Raw genomic sequence first — 16,950 nt, forward strand, 5'->3', positions numbered from 1 at the left:
CACCCAGGATCAGTTAGCACATAGAAGGATCCAAACAGGCTAATCTCAGCACTGTCTCACTCGTCTTTTCTCTCATTCTGTGTATCTAGCTCTTATATACAATACTCTCCTTTGTTGGAAATTTGGTGCACAGTCTCCGACCGTGGGCAAGGGAGGGATGGGGTGGGTGGGAAAGAATTTCAGCAAAGCAAGAGTCCATAATTTTAGGGTCCTACACCCAATAACATCATAGGATCCTGTGAGAATACACTTGCAAAACTCTTACTGCACTCTTTAGTCAACAGTAATGCAATTGTGGCAAGATTCCTGGTCAGTTTTTAAATTCACTACCTGACATAGGCATCTCTGACTTATACTTGCATCAAATGTCCAGGGGGCAACTAAGAATCAACTACATTGCTAATGGCCTGGAGTCATATGTTGGTATGACAAGGCAAGGTAAGCAATTGTTTTTCCCTAAAGAACATTAATGAACCAGATTTCTGACAATCAACAATAGTTTCATAGTCACTATTAGACTCTTAAATTCAGGTTTTTATTGAATTCAAATGTCACCATCTGCTATGGCCAGCTTTGAACCTGGCTCCCCAGGATATTACCTGGGTCTCTGGATTAACAGTTTAATGATAATCCCACTAAACCATTGCCTCCCATCTTGGTGTGCCTGGTGCAGAAGGAGGTAGCAGAACTGCTCTACTTCATATTAGCCAATTTATTGAGCAAATTTGGCAAATGTGATAACCAATCTGCGTCTGGCACTGTGCCAGGGTAAAGGACATTGGACATGGGTTACTTTGCAAGATGATAAGGGGACGTTCTCGAGATAGTAATGTTATGATTATTTCAGTTTATCTCTGAACATGTCCACCATTCATAACTCTGTCATTTAGAAAGAATTTCCCATGTAGAGATGGGGCACTGGCAATTATCTGTTTAGTGATACAAATTGCAGCGACAAATTATTTAAAGAAGATTCACTGAATATGGAGAATACAGCTGGTGGGTTAATTTATTTCTATGTTTCTCTCTGAAATCACACAGGCCTAGGACAGAGCAGGCTCCATGTTGACCTCATATCTAATGGGCTCTGAGGCACTAGGGGTCTCTCGTGATGCTTTTCTTGTTCCTAGGTTTTGACTCCTTGTTTTCATCCAGTCACTCATGGGATTAAGGGGAGGACATTCAGCTCCTTGAGTTTGTTCTATCATTCAGTCAGGTCATTACCTCAATACCTCAAAAAGGCGTTCAACAAGGTTTCCCATGGGAGACTGATTAGCAAGGTTAGATCTCATGGAATACAGGGAGAACTCGGCATTTGGATACAGAACTGGCTCAAAGGTAGAAGACAGAGGGTGGTGGTGGAAGGTTGTTTTTCAGACTGGAGGCCTGTGACCAGTGGAGTGCCACAAGGATTGGTGCTGGGCCCTCTATTTTTTGTCATTTACATAAATGATTTGGATGCGAGCATAAGAAGTACAGTTACTAAGTTTGCAGATGACACCAAAATTGGAGGTGTAGTGGACAGCGAAGAGGGTTACCTCAGATTACAACAAGATCTGGGGGCCAATGGGTTGAGAAGTGATAGATGGAGTTTAATTTAGATAAATGCAAGGTGCTGCATTTTGGGAAAGCAAATCTTAGCAGGACTTATACACTTAATGGTAAGGTCCTAGGGAGTGTTGCTGAACAAAGAGACCTTGGAGTGCAGGTTCATAGCTCCTTGAAAGTGGAGAAGCAGGTAGATACGATATTGAAGAAGGCGTTTGGTATGCTTTCCTTTATTGGTCAGAGTATTGAGTACAGGAGTTGGAAGGTCATGTTGCGGCTGTACAGGACATTGGTTAGGCCACTGTTGAAATATTGCATGCAATTCTGGTCTCCTTCCTATCGGAAAGATGTTGTGAAACTTGAAAGGGTTCAGAAAAGACTTACAAGGATGTTGCCAGAGTTGGAGGATTTGAGCTATAGGGAGAGGCTGAATAGGCTGGGGCTGTTTTCCCCGGAGTGTTGGAGGCTGAGGGGTGACCTTATAGAGGTTTACAAAATTATGAGGGGCATGGATAGGATAAATAGACAAAGTCTTTTCCCTGGGGTCGGGGAATCCAGAATTAGAGGGCATAGGTTTAAGATGAGAGGGGAAAGATATAAAAGAGACCTAAGGGGTAACTTTTTCACACAGAGGGTGGTACATGTAGGGAATGAACTGCCAGAGGATGTGGTGTAGGCTGGTACAATTGCAACATTTAAGAGGTATTTGGATGGGCATATGAATAGGAAAGGTTTGGAGGGATATGGGCCAGGTGCTGGCAGGTGGGACTAGTTTGGGTTGGGATATCTGATCGGCATGGACGGGTTGGACCGAAGGGTCTGTTTCCATGCTGTATATCTCTATGACTCTATGACTCTATTACAGATTGATTCCATTTACCTGTCTTTGTTCCATTTCCTCTAAAATCCTTACCCAAAAAAAGATCTCCAACTTAAATCTGAATGGACCCCAGAATCCAGAGACTGAACGTTCAAGTTTGCGTGACAATATGCCTCCTCCCTTCGGACAGCCTCACTATAATGTGATGATTCTGCGTCATCTTCTGGATTCCTCTACTAGAGGAAATAGTTTGCATCTAATGCCTGCACTGAGGCTGGTATCCTATCACCTTTATTTACTTGTGCATCAGTATACTGGCTATGGCCAGCCAGCTGGGTGCCAGTCGCCCAGACTGAGGATATTCTCATCTCCTGGCTTTTTTTTATTCGCATTCACGAAAGAAGATCAAAGAAAAACGTGAATAAATTGTTTACAATCCATTAAGTACAATTCAAGTTACACGGAGAAGATCAAACCTTGTGCATTTGACAATCCAAGTTATTGCACTCTTTCAAAAAAAACTTGTTTCAGTTTGTTTTTCTCTAAAAGTAAAAATACATTGCAATGCTTTCAAGTGAAGCCTGAGATTTGAAGCTCAATCCACATAATATTATGCACAAAGCTTTCAGCCTTCATGCAGAGTTATCGGCCTACACATGAAGGCTCAGTCCAAGGCCTACACACAAACAGTGGCACAGAGGCCAGGTCCCATCAACTAGTCCCCCTTTATTTGCTTGTGCACAGTACACTGGCCTCTTCCAGCCAGCTCAGAGTCAGTCACCTGAGGAGATCTGATCTACTAGTTATATTTTTTTCTTCTGGAGATTCTGAATCCCCAGTTTATTTTTTCTTACTGAGGAGATTCTGAATCCCTTGTTTCTATTTTTGTTTACCCCTACACTACTGCCATACAGCAGTAGAGCTTATACTCCCCTGCACCCATGTTGTCTGTAAGACACAGTAAAAAATATCAAGTGCAAATAACTTTATTAATATTCCACAACCAGGAAACACACCCACAGATCTTGTTGTAATCTGAGGTAACCCTCTTCGCTGTCCACTACACCTCCAATTTTGGTGTCATCTGCAAACTTAGTAACTGTACTTCTTCTGCTCGCATCCAAATCATTTATGTAAATGACAAAAAATAGAGGGCTCAGCACCGATCCTTGTGGCACTCCACTGGTCACAGGCCTCCAGTCTGAAAAACAACCTTCCACCACCACCCTCTGTCTTCTACCTTTGAGCTAGTTCTGTATCCAAATGCCGAGTTCTCCCTGTATTCCATGAGATCTAACCTTGCTAATGAACCAGTGACAAGCAAAACCCAGAGCGAGCAATACTTCTCTGAAAGAAGTGAAGGGGAAGGTAGAGACTAAATCAAAATAGAATCAGAGGGATAAATAAAACCCTCCACACCCCGTGGGGCCCACCTCTCCCTGAAAACCTCAAGGCTGTTGGTAGACACCACGTGCTCCTTCTTCAGGGACACCTGAGCTCGAATGTAACCGCGGAAGAGGGGCAGGCAATCGGCATTAATGACCCCCTCCACGGCCCGCTGCCTGGACCTGTTTATGGCCAGTTTGGCCAGGCCCAGGAGCAGATCCACGAGGAGGTGCTACCCTCCCCCTTCCGCACCGGTGCCCAAAGGTTAGGAGCATGGGACTGAAGTGCAAACAAAAACATAAAAGAAAGTTCTTCAGGTAACTAAAAAGGGAGTGCAGACGCCCACACCCAGCATACACATAGTGCACAGACTCCACAGCACAACCACAAAACAAGCAGTTAGTCTGAGAGTTTGTGAACCAGCACAATCTGAGGTTATAAGGTACTGCTGTGTGCAACATCTTCCACCCCAGATCCCCAAGGAAAGGGGGAGGACTTTCACATAGAGAACCCTCCACTGGGGATCTCCACTGCCCAGTGGCAAATGGGCACACCAAGGTGCGTCCGGGCAGTGGATGAAGAAGAAAGTGTGGATGGTGTGCAGCCGCAGTTGATACAAGGTTCACCATTTCACATCCCTAAAAGGTGACAAATTGGAAATTCTGAAGGTGACTCAGGTTGTGGGGCATAGGCTCCTGCGGGAGGTACGGGACCTTGGGAAATTCCGTTCGGGCAGAGCTGAGTGCAGACGAGATTCCACCACACACCAAAGCATCCTTCAATGGGTGCACGAAGTCGGCTCTGAGCACCATTGTTTTAAGGCATTGGAAGGCAGTGGCTGTAAACCGGATCTTTAACGTTTCCCAGTGTGCCAATTCTTGTGGCAGCATCTCCTAGTTATATTACTCAGCCAGGATTTTCATGCTTGGCCCAGGTTAACAACCCCAATCAACAACCTCATAGTCAATGAGGTCAACATGGATCCAGTCACTACATCCCTACCCACCTAAGTCCGGGGATATAGGCCTGATCTTTGAATTGTTGCTCTTTCTGCAAAGTTTTTGCCCCAAGTCCGGTTCATCTGATTCGGTCTCTGACACAGGTGAGATGGACCAGACTGTAGCCCACCTCTTGTGTTCAGAGCATCTTGGGAGAGTTTCCTCTTCTTCCAGCGGTAACAATATCGAGGCTGCATCCATCTGAGGTTTCTTTGACATTAGATGGGGGGAGAGAACGCATGGTTTCCAACAGGCCTTCTGCCTGTTCTGAGGGGCCAGGTATGTTTTGCTCCTGACCCGTTTGCAAGACAACAGCTTTCAAGTGATTCACGTGTTTGTTCAGGGCTGTATCACCTACTCAAACTTTGTATGTGACAGGACCTGACCTCATGTCAATCTCTCCCCGTACCCATAGAGGGCCATTTCAATGGTTTCGGCACCAAATATCATCCCCTGAATTAAATTGTCTCTCTCGCTTACAGGAGGTATGTGGCCAGCCTTAGCATTCCTGCTGCCATTTCCCCCTGTTTCCCCCTCAGGTCTGGAAATACCAGGTTTAATCTGGTGTGGAGTTTCTCCCCATCAGTAACTCTGCTGGAGCTATCCCTGTTGTTGGTTGTGGGGTGGTCCTATAATCGAACAGGAACTGGGACAGTTTGGTATCCAGTGAAGCTGTAGGCTGCTTCTTTAAGCCTGTCTTCAAGGTTTGGTCTGATCTTTCCATTAAACAATTGGATTAGGGATGGTATGGAGCCGTCCTTATGTGCTGAATGCCATTTGACTTTTGGAAATATTCAAATTCCCTGCTGGTAAATTATGTCCCATTGTCCGTGTCCAATACTTCCAGGAATCCGTGTATCACAAACAATGCTTGCAGCTTCCCAATCGTCATCCCAGAGTTTGCTGAATGGACATTGTGCATGTCCAACCACTTTGAATGGGCATCCACAATGACCAGGAACATTGAGCCCATGAAAAGGACCAGCGTAGTCAACATCAACCAGCCATTCTCATGAATGTAGGGCACTGCTGGTGGCAGCTTCTGTCCTTGTTGGCACTCCGGGTGCTTCCCAACCAACACAGCTATGTTGACCTCCAACCCCAGCTACCAGACATAGCTGCATGCGAGCATCTTCATCTTGGAAACCCCTGGATGATCCTGGTGGAGTTCAGCCAATAATCAGGGACAATTACCCTTGCTCCCCACAGTAATGTGCCATCCTCTACGGTGATTTGATCTTGCTGGGTCCAGAAAAGTTTCAATCCTGGTTGTAATGGCCCTTCTGTTTGCCCCATTATTACCAGCTGTTTTAGTTTCACCAGGACGGGATCTGTCTGTGCCCACACTCTGATATTGTCAGCGGTGGCTGGAAGGGTGTCCAGGATGTTTAAAACAAGAACAGACTCTTCCAGTGGGAGGCAGCTGAAGACATGCTCATTAGCCACTTTGCTTCCTGGACCATGTTCTAACTTGTACTTGTGTACACTAAGAATAAGGGCCCACCACTGAATTCTACTGGAAACTATGGGTGGCACCGTCTTGTCTTCCTTCAGTAGCCCAAACAGGGGTTTGTGACCTGTTACTATGACAAACCTCTGACCATAAAGATACTGGTGGAACTTCCTCAAACCAAAGATGACTGTCAAGCATTCCTTCTGTACATGGGCATCTTTGTGTTTGGTATCAGCCAAAGTCCAGGAAGCATACAATATTGGGCATTCCTCTCCATTGAGCTACCAGTGAGCCGACATCACCCTGATACTGTAAGGTGAGGCATCAAATGTCAGCACAATCTCTCGCTTCGGATTGTAGTGGTGAAGACCTTAGATGACAATAGCTGCATTTGACTTCACTAAAGGCTGCTTCTTGGCTACGCGACCATTTCCAAGGCTAACCCCTTTTTCCAATAGCAGGTGTAAGGGTGCCAAGCTGGAGGCCAGGTTATGTGTAAATATTCTGTAATAATTCAATAACTGAAGGAAAGACCTAATCTTCAGTACTGATGTGGGAGTCAGAGTTCCTTTGAGTGCCCTCACTTTCTCTTCTAATAGCTGTAAAATGGTTTTGTCAAATCTGTAACCCAAGTAGGTCACTTAGGGCACCTGAAACACAAATGTTTCCCTTCTAACATGTTCGCCCACGTGGGAGAAATGGTTAAGCACTAGTCCATGTTCTCCAAATGCTCTTAATTGGTCTTCCCTGTGATTAGTACATCACTAAGAAAAATGGCAATCTAGGGTAGCCCTTGTAAAATGTTCTCCATGGTTGGCCGGAAAAGAGCGCAGGCTGATGATACCCCAAATGACAGTCTTGTATATTGATATAAATCCTTACGGGTATTAATTGTTGCATACTTCTGGGAATCCTCATTGAGTCACAATTGTAGATGGGTGTAGATGGCTCATGTCCAGCTTCATAAAGGATAGCCCACCCTGTCAACTTTGCATATACGGCAAAAGTGAGGATTGCAGATGCTGGAGATCAGAGTCTAGATTAAAGTGGTGCTGGAAAAGCACAGCAGATCAGGCAGCATCCGAGGAGCATTCCTGATGAAGGGCTTTTGCCCGCAATGTCGATTTTCCTGCTCCTCGAATAATCCTGACCTGATGTGCTTTTCCAGCACCACTCTAATCTCAACTTTACATATACGTCCTCTATGCGAGGGACTGGGTAGTTACCCAGCTAGGGCAAGTGGAGTACTGTTTGCTTCAAATCCCCACAAAGGTGAACTGAGCCATCAAGCTTCACAATCAGTACGACCAGTGCTGCCCATTCTGCAAACTGCGCTGGTTTGATGATTCCTTCGCTCTCCAGCCTCCTGATTTCTGTCTCTACTTTTGCCTGCAGACTAATGGCACTGGGCAAGCCTTACAAAATCTCAGAATTGCTTCCTGGGCAACATGTAAAGTTGCTTTAGCTCCTTTGATAGTCCCAAGCCCTTCCTGAAATACGCCTGGGTATTTCACTAGGACTTCACTTACGCAGCAATTTTCTAATCAAAAGATGTTGAGCCAATCCAGGTGAATCTTTCTCGAACAATTCCACTCCAATAGGGTTGGGCTGAAGCCTTTTACTATCCTCAGTGGTAACTACACCAACTGCTTCCCACAGGAGACCGGAACCGAAGTCGTACCCTTAATCTGCAACAGTTTTCTAGTGTATGTTCTCAGTCTGGCTTAGGTCCTGGGCAAACTTAAAGGTTGGAGTCCAAAGTGAATCTTGTCAAAGACTGATTCTGCAAGCACAGATACAGCTGTGCTGATATTGACCTCCATAGGAACTGAGTGACCATTTAATCCAACATTATAGAACATATATCGAACATAGAACGTTACAGCGCAGAATAGGCCTTTCGGCTCTCGATGTTACACTGATCTGTGAAATTAATCTGATGTTCCATTATTATCCATATGTATGTCCAATGCCCATTTAAATGCCCTTCATATTGGCGAGTCTACTACTATTGCAGACATGCCATTCCACACCCCTATTACTCTCCGAGTAAAGAAACTACCCCGATATCTATCCTAAATCTATCACCTCTCAATTTAAAGCTATGTCCCCTCGTGTTAGCCTTCACCATCCAAGGAAAATGGCTCTCCCTGTCCACCCTGTCTAACCCTCTGATTATCTTATGTGTCTTGATTAAGTCACCTCTCAACCTTCTTCTCTCCGACGAAAACAGCCTCAGTTTCCTCAGCATTTCCTTGTAAGACCTTCCTTCCATACCAGGCAATATCCTGGTAAATCTCCTCTGAACCCTTTCCAAAGCTTCCACATCCTTCCTATAATGCGGTGACCAGAACTGCATGCAGTACTCCAGGTGCGGCCTTACCAATGACTTGTACAGCTGGAGCATGACCTCATGGCCCCTAAACTCAATGCCCATTCCAGTAAACGCCAACGCACCATATGCCTTCTTACCAACCCTATCAACTTGGGTGGCAACTTTCAGGGATTTATGCACCTGGACACAGAGATCTCTCTGTTTATCTGCACTGCCAAGACTTTTACCATTAGCTCAGTAGTCTGCATTCCTGTTATTTCTTCTGAAGTGAACTACCTCACATTTTTCTGCATTACACTCCATTTGTCATTTCTCAGTCCAGCTCTGCATCTTATCTATGTCCCTCTGTAACCCACAACATTCTTTGGAACTATCCACAACTCCGCCTAACTTAGTGTCACCCGCAAATTTACTAACCCGTCCTTCTACGCCCACATCCAGACCATTTATAAAATTGACAAACAGCAGTGGCCCCAAAACAGAAACCCTTGCGGTACACCTCTAGTAACTGAGCTCCAGGATAAATATTTCCTATCAACCACCATTCTCTGTCTTCTTTCAGCTCGCCAATTTCTGATCCAAACCACTAAATCACCCTCAATCCTGAAATTCTGTATTTTGTGCAATAGCTTACTGTGGGGAACCTTATCAAAAGCCTTACTGAAGGCCATATACACCAAGTCAACCCTTTACCTTCATCCATCTGTTTTGTCACCTTCTCGAAGGACTTAATAAGGTTAGTGTGGCACGACCTACCCTTCACAAAATCGTGTTGACTATCCCTAAGCAAATTATTCCTTTCCAGATGATTATAAATCGTTTCTCTTATAACCATTTCCAACTCCTTACCCACAACCGAAGTAAGGCTCACTGGTCTATAATTACCAGGGTAGTCCCAATTCCCCTTTTTAAGCAAGGGAACAACATTTGCTATCCTGCAGTCTTCTGGCATTACTCCTGTCAACAACAATGATGTAAAAATCAAAGCCAAAGGCTCTGCAATCTCCTCCCTGGCTTCCCCGAGAATCCGAGGATAAATCCCATCTGGCCCAGGGGTCTTATCTATTTTCAAATCTTCCAAAATTGCTAAAACCTCCTCTTTCTCAATCTCAATCCCATCTAATCTTGTAGCCTGTATCTCTGTATTCTCACTAACATTGCCCATTTTCAATGTGAATACTGATGAAAAGTATTCATTAAGCGCATCCTCTATGTCCTCAGATTCCACACACAACTGTCCACTACTATCTTTGATTGGCCCTGATTTTACTCTAATCATTCTTTTATTTCTCATATACCTATAGAAGGCCTTAATTTTAATTGGTTCAGATTTGGATGTCACTAAGCAATTTAATTGTGCCAACCCACATGTAGGGGGACTTTTTAGGGTGTACAGTCTCCTGAATACCTATGAGTTTTTGTGATTAAGCCAGGCCTTGAGTCCACATATGGACAGCAACTACAATGCCCTGTCAGCCCAGATCCCAAACATTTTAGCCACTTGGCTGAGGCTCAGCTGTGTTATGGGGTTCTGCTATGGGCTGGCCTGTAATCCCTCTGCTCAGGGTATGCCCTGTGTGACGCTCTGCAATTGCCCACACTCAAAGTGGCGTTCCCCAAACTAAGTCGGAGAGGTGAGGAAGTCCACTTCCATTTGGACGCCCTGTAGCTCCCATGCTCCACTTACTGTATTTTCTAATGACAATGTCAGTTGTGCTGCCTGTTTGAAGTCTAGTTGGGCTTCAGCTAGTAGGTAATTCTGCATCTCGTGGTTATATTTTTTTTCCCTTTTTTTTTCCTTTTTCCTTTTTTTTCTGCTAACCCCCACACTACCGCCTAACTGCAGTAGTGCTTATTTTTTCCCCAGCACCCATGGTGTGTGTGTGCAGGTGTGAGACACAGTGAGAGACACAAGGTGCACGAATCCTTATTCAATTTCCACCACCAGGAAGAGAGGAAAACACCCGAGTGGCCAGTGACAAGCAGTGCCCTTCACAAAAGGGCAATGCTGTGTGATCAAACAGTGAAGGGGAGGGCAGGGGTTAAATCAAAATAGAGTTGAAGGGGGAAATAATGCACTCCACTCCCGCAGCGCCCACCTCTCCCTGAACAACTCCAGGGTATTGGTGGACACCGTGTGCTCCTTCTCCAAGGACACCCGGGCCCTAACGTAACCGCGGAACAGGGGCAGGCAGTCGGCTCTAACGACCCCCTCCACGGCCCGCTGCCTGGACCTATTGATGGCCAGTTTGGCCAGGCCCAGGAGCAGACCTATGAGGAGGTCTTCAGACCTGCCCTCCCTCCTCCGTACCGGGTGCCCGAAGATCAGGAGCGTGGGACTGAAGTGCAATCAAAAGCAGAGGAGGAGGTTTTTAAGAAAATCAAAAAGGGAGTGCAAACGCCCACACCCAATATATACGTGGTCGATGGACTCCACAGCGCCACAGAACAAGCAGTTGGGCTGGGAGTCCATGAACCACCGCAATCTGCGGTTGCAGGGGACCGCTGCGTGCAGCACCCTCCACCCCAGATCCCCGAGAGAAAGGGGGAGGACTCCTACGTAGAGAGCCCTCCACTGGGGATATCTCGTGGTTATACTGGTCAGTGAGGGCTTTCCTGATTGATTTGGGGTTGTTAACCTGAGCCAACGACCTCGTAATCATCAAGTTCAATCTGGTTCCAAACACCACACTATCTTATCAGATCCTTTGAATGTTCAAAACTTTGATTAAATCAGCTCTCAACCTTCTAAACTTGAGGAAATAGAAGCCAAGTTTATGTAGCCTATCCTTATAATTTAACTCTTTAAGACTTAATACTGTTGTGGTAATCTTTGCTGTATCTTCTTCATTACAGACATTCCAAATGAGTGCAGGAATATTTCAACTTTGATTCCACGTTCAGTCCATCCCACACCATGTAATATTAGGATTGTTTGGAGATCTGTCACCCCTCCATGTATTAGAAAATAGATAAAGTGCGATATTCCGAAGATTACTGCTGTTTTGTGTCATGGTGAGATTTGGAAGCATTTCCAAGTCTGTGTAATAAACCTGTGTGACTGAATGCAGCACTGAGGCAATTCCTTTAAACTGAAGCCCTGCCTGCCCTATCAGATCGATGTAGAAGATCACATGGCACTATATGGAGGAGAAAAGGGTGATTTCTTTGATGTAATAAACCAAGAGTTATTGGTCAGATGGACAGATCAGTGGCAGGTGGAGTTCAACTGAGGTGATGAACTTTAGAAGAAGGAATAAAACAAAGGTGCAGTCTGAGAAAGGTGGGACACTGGGAACCTCAGAGGAACACAGGGATCTTAAGGTACTTGTCCACAGATCTCTGAAGGCAGCAGGACAGATTAATATTGTCGTTAAGAAGGCATGCAGCACACTTGCTTTTATCAGTTGTGGTACAGACTATAGGAGCAGGGTGGTTGTGTTGGACGTGGACAGAACTTTGGTGAGACCAGTAGGAGTACAGTGTGCAGTTCTGGTCTCCACACTATAGGATGTGACTACACTGGAGGGGCGCAGAGGAGATTCACCAGGACATTACCTATGATGGAGCATATTAATTATGAAGAGAGGCTGGATAAGTTCAAGTTGTTTTCTTTGGAGCAATGAAGGTTGAGGGGGGATCTGATAGAGGTCAAATCACAGAAATGATACAGCATAGAAGAAGAAGGTCATTCCACCCATCTCTGACCCCTGGTTTTTGAACTCTCTGCCAAAGGAAACAGGTCTCTCCTGTCTACTCTATCTCTACACCTCACAATTTTGTACACCTCAGTCATGTCACCTCTCAGCCTTCTCTGTTCCAAAGAAAACAATCCCAACCTCTCCAATCTCTCCTCATTATTTCAATTCTCCAGCCCTGGCAACATTCTATCAATCTTCTCTGCACCGTCTCTACAGCAATTCCATCCTCCCTGTGATGTGGTGACCAGAACTGCACACAATATTCCAGTTGTGGTCTCATCTGTATCTGATACAGTTTCATCACTATGTGCCCACTCTTGTATTCTATACCTCTGCCAATGAAGGAGAGAATTCCATATGCCTTCTTTACAACCTTATCTAACTTGTACAGCCAACTTTAGGAACCTGTGCACCCACACGCCAAGATCTCTCATGTCATCTACCCCTCTCGGTGTATTGCCCCTTGCTGTTCGACCTCCCTGAATGCATTACCCTGCACTTATTACAGTTAAACCCCATCTGCCACTTTGCTGCCCATTCCGCCAACCCATTTGTATCATTTTGGATCTTACAGCTACCGTATGCTCTATCCACTAACTTTTGTGACATCTGCAAATTTCCCAACGGTGCCTCCCCACATTCAAATCCAAATCATTATTGTATAAAGCAAACAGCAGAGATCCCAATGCCAAGTCCCCGCGGGACACCACTTCAAACAGCCTTACACTCGCAAGGGCAGCCATTGACCATTACTCTGTTTCCTGTTACTAAGCCAACTTTTGATTCAATTCAACACATTATTCTGTATCCCATGGGCATTTACTTATTTGACCAGTGTCTGAGATCATGAGGGACATGGACAGGGTGAATAGAAAGCAGTTGCTCTCATGTGTCAAATGGTCAATAACGATTTGGAGATGCTGGTGTTGGACTGGAGTGGACAAAAGTTAAAAATCACACAACACCAGGTTATAGTCCAACAGGTTTAATTGGAAGCACTAGCTTTCAGAGCACTGCTCCTTCATCAGGTACTCCACAACCAACTGATGAAGGAACAGCACTCCGAAAGCTAGTGCTTCCAATTAAACCTGTTGGACTACAACCTGGCAAATAATGAAGGGGCATTATTTTAAAGTGAAAGGCTGGAGGCTTAAATGGAATTTGAGGAATTTGAGGAAACATAATTTCAGCCAAAGGGTGGTGGGGGTCTGAAATGCATTGCCTGGGAGGGGAATTGAGATGAAAAACCTCACAACCTTGGATGAGCACTTGAGGTATCATAACATTCAAAGCTATGGGCCTATTGTGGGAAAGTGGGACCAGTGTAAATAGTAATCTAGTGTAAGATTTTGGTGGTGGAGAAAGTGAGGTCTGCAGACGCTGGAGATCAAAGCTGAAACTTTATTGCTGGAACAGCACAGCAGGTCAGGCAGCATCTAGGGAACAGAAGATTCGACGTTTCGGGCACATGCCCTTCATTCCTGAAGAAGGGCATGTGCCCGAAACGTCGAATCTTCTGTTCCCTAGATGCTGCCTGACCTGCTGTGCTGTTCCAGCAATAAAGTTTCAGCTAAGATTTTGGTGGTACAGACTTGATGCACTGTATGACTCTATGCCTCACTCAACATCTCAGAAACAATTTATCTGGCCATTATAGCATTGTTGGTTGTGGGAGCTATGGTGCAAAAATTGGCTGCTTGATGTCTGACTACAGGTCAAAAATATATAATTGGCTTTAAAGCACTTTGCGGTGCCTGTGGTCATAAAGATGCTATATAAATGCAAGCCTTGCTTAAATTTTGCAGAAGGTCCTTTGCTTAGTAACCTTGACTTCTGAATGAAGATGGGAGGTACTTCACAACGAGACACTGGCAAATGGTAAACAGGGCTTCATTCTCCTAAACGAATGTTTGAGGTAATACTCTGAAATTACTTCTGAAGAATAGCCATGGGACCTATCATCTGACTGTGACCATGACCCATGACTTGAGCAGAAATGGTTGAGGGGTAAGGTTCTTTAACAGTCGTTTTCTTCCCTACATTTTTTTCACTCACCAGGCTAGTCTCTGGTTCGTGATGATGGGCTTTTGCCTGAAACGTTGATTTTACTGCTCCTTGGATGCTGCCTGAACTGCTGTGCTCTTCCAGCACCACTAATCCAGAATCTGGTTGTTTACATTTTTCTCTGCTAGTGCTGATTTTCTTAACGTGATTTTACAGAGAGAGGGTGAGAACCAAACATATTTTATCTGCAAAGATCCTACATTGATTGCATGTGAGAAGCTGGGTCTTCAAGCTTTTTCATGCCTGCACAAATACAAGTCAAGCTTTGTTATAAATTCACTAAATGCAGATATCAGCTTCAAATCTAAGATTCCAACAGAATGAGCGTGAATCTGCTCAAGTCAAACAAAGCCAGCTAAAATTACAGCTTGGACCATTTGCTGGTTCTGCCCTTAAAGAAAAACTTTGCATTGATATAGCATTTTCCATGATCACTGCACTTCTCATAGTGTTTGCAACCAATGAAATTGGTTTTAGTTTAGAAACTTAGTATGAAATCTGATGAGGAATTGTTTAAGTTTTTAAGAACTGTTCAGAGTCTAACTTTGAATTGCATGTAGTCTACACTCGTAAGTATAAATACTCATTACAACATGGAAACTTGCCACTCTGATACGAGTTACAGTGTTCATTAAGACAACACTTTTTACAATACTAAAACATTACAAACTTAAGGGGTGTTATTGACATTCTTTCCAAAACTAGCAGCCGCAGTGTCACTTGCTACAATACCAGTTTCATTACTGACATTGTGAACAAAGAGCCTTGCACAGTCAAGTACTTTCAGACAATTAGATTTTAATTTTACTGTAATAAAAAAGACCTTACGTTAATACTATGACTTGAACACACTGTATTACAATACAGAAAAAGCAGTAGCTTATTTACACACCAAGTAAGATTTCACAAAGAGCATTATGATAAACTAGCTTTTTCAACAATGTTGTTTGATGGATAAATATTGGTCCAGAACACCATTGCTTTATTTTGAAATAGTGTTCTGAGGCCATTTAGCTCTAACAGGGAGCCTGGGTTAACTATATCAGCATTGCACTATGAGTGTCAGCTTGGATCATGTGTTCAGATTTCTGGTCAGTTGTCCAAAAAAGGAAGGTATGTGGCTGATCCTTCTACCACACTACCTTTATGGGTCAGACGTCAGGGAGTAATATAGACACCAGGGAACAGGGCACTTGTAGTTCAGGGAAGGATATACAAGCAAAGTTCTATTCATGAACTCAATTCCAAACACAAAACCTCATGACTGGCCTGCATTTTGTCTGCTTGGTTGACTAATTTGTTAGGAACCAGTTAAGAGGTTGTCTCTGAATCAACTTGAAGCTTGCTTTTACCTCTACCATTACCTCAAACCATCTAAAATAATTCCATCCTTATCCTTCATGGAGAATCTCCTGCTTTATCATTCATCACTGACTCTGTTATTACAGATATGGCCTCTCCACTAATGATTTCTTGCTGGCAAGCTATTGGCTCTGGGCAACACTGCTGAATGACCTTACAATAGGTTTCTACAGTGCTTCAGGAAGCTCTCAACAACACTCGCCCGTTCCTGATCTGTTTAATTTGCTTTAGGTCTTTAGTGGATGCATCAATAATTCCCTCTATGATTGTGACAATACCATGCTAGTCAATGCCTAATCTAGAACCTTGTCTCTCTCTCTCTCTCTCAGAGACAAAAAACCTGCAGATGCTGGAATCCAAAGTGGACAGGGAGGAGGCTGAAAGAATATAGCAAGCCAGGCAGCATCGGGAAGTGGAATAGTCAACGTTTCGGGTCTAATCTTCGGGGGTGGGTGTAAAGGGAGCTGCAAATAAAAGGGGTGGCGGGGGCAGGATGGTGAAGTGGGGATAGGTGAAGACAGGTAGAGGGTACAACCTGGTTGGTCAATGAGAGGAATGTGTCTGGTTGGTGGCAGGGAAGAGTGGAAGGGAGGGGAGGGGCTGAGAAAGGAGTTGGGTGATGGGAAGGGGGGTTATTTGAAATATTTCCATGTCTGGAACTCTCAAACTCTATTTCACTGTTTATTTCAAACTCTGCCATCCTGTCTGTTTTGCTTTCACTCTCACTCTTCTTATTTTTCTCGCTCCCTGGTAGATAATTTCATTAATGATCTGCACACACTATCTGAACCAAGCAGCAATGGAAATTTACAACATGAACTCATTTGAGACAAAACTGTCATTGGTTTCTTAGATAAATCAGTCACTGAACTTCTAGCAGCAAAATATGATCTAACTCTAGAACGAGCAGTCCAAAAAATGGTGGATCCTAAATCAAGAAAACTATTCAAGATGCATTATATTGTGAAAGTTCAATTTAATGCAGAATACTCTAGACAGCATGTTAACTACTCCAAGCCCAATAGATCATCTGAGCAGAGGAGACAGACCAGTCATCTGAACAATGCTCAGCATGTGACAACACCAAATGAAAACTGAAGCAATCTAATAGAACAGGATCTTCTCACAGATGTGGTTCCTAAATCCCACATCATCAAAAACTAACCAACCCTCCACCAACAATGAACTCATTGTTACAAAGTTGTCACTGCGAGAAGATGTGCTACAGTCTGAAGAACACACCAAACAACAAATCAAATCATTCCCAACCTGACACGGGCATT

At 44.3% G+C, this 16,950-nt stretch overlaps 1 protein-coding gene across 5 annotated transcripts in view; it reads right to left on the reverse strand.

The window, feature by feature from the left end:
* The window catches only part of LOC122539703 (growth factor receptor-bound protein 7-like), a 151,937-nt gene that overhangs the window by 93,043 nt on the left and 41,944 nt on the right, over positions 1-16,950 (reverse strand). The window lies entirely within an intron of this gene.

Source organism: Chiloscyllium plagiosum, chromosome 33 (genome assembly GCF_004010195.1).
Source record: "Chiloscyllium plagiosum isolate BGI_BamShark_2017 chromosome 33, ASM401019v2, whole genome shotgun sequence".
In the NCBI taxonomy this organism is placed as follows: domain Eukaryota; kingdom Metazoa; phylum Chordata; class Chondrichthyes; order Orectolobiformes; family Hemiscylliidae; genus Chiloscyllium; species Chiloscyllium plagiosum.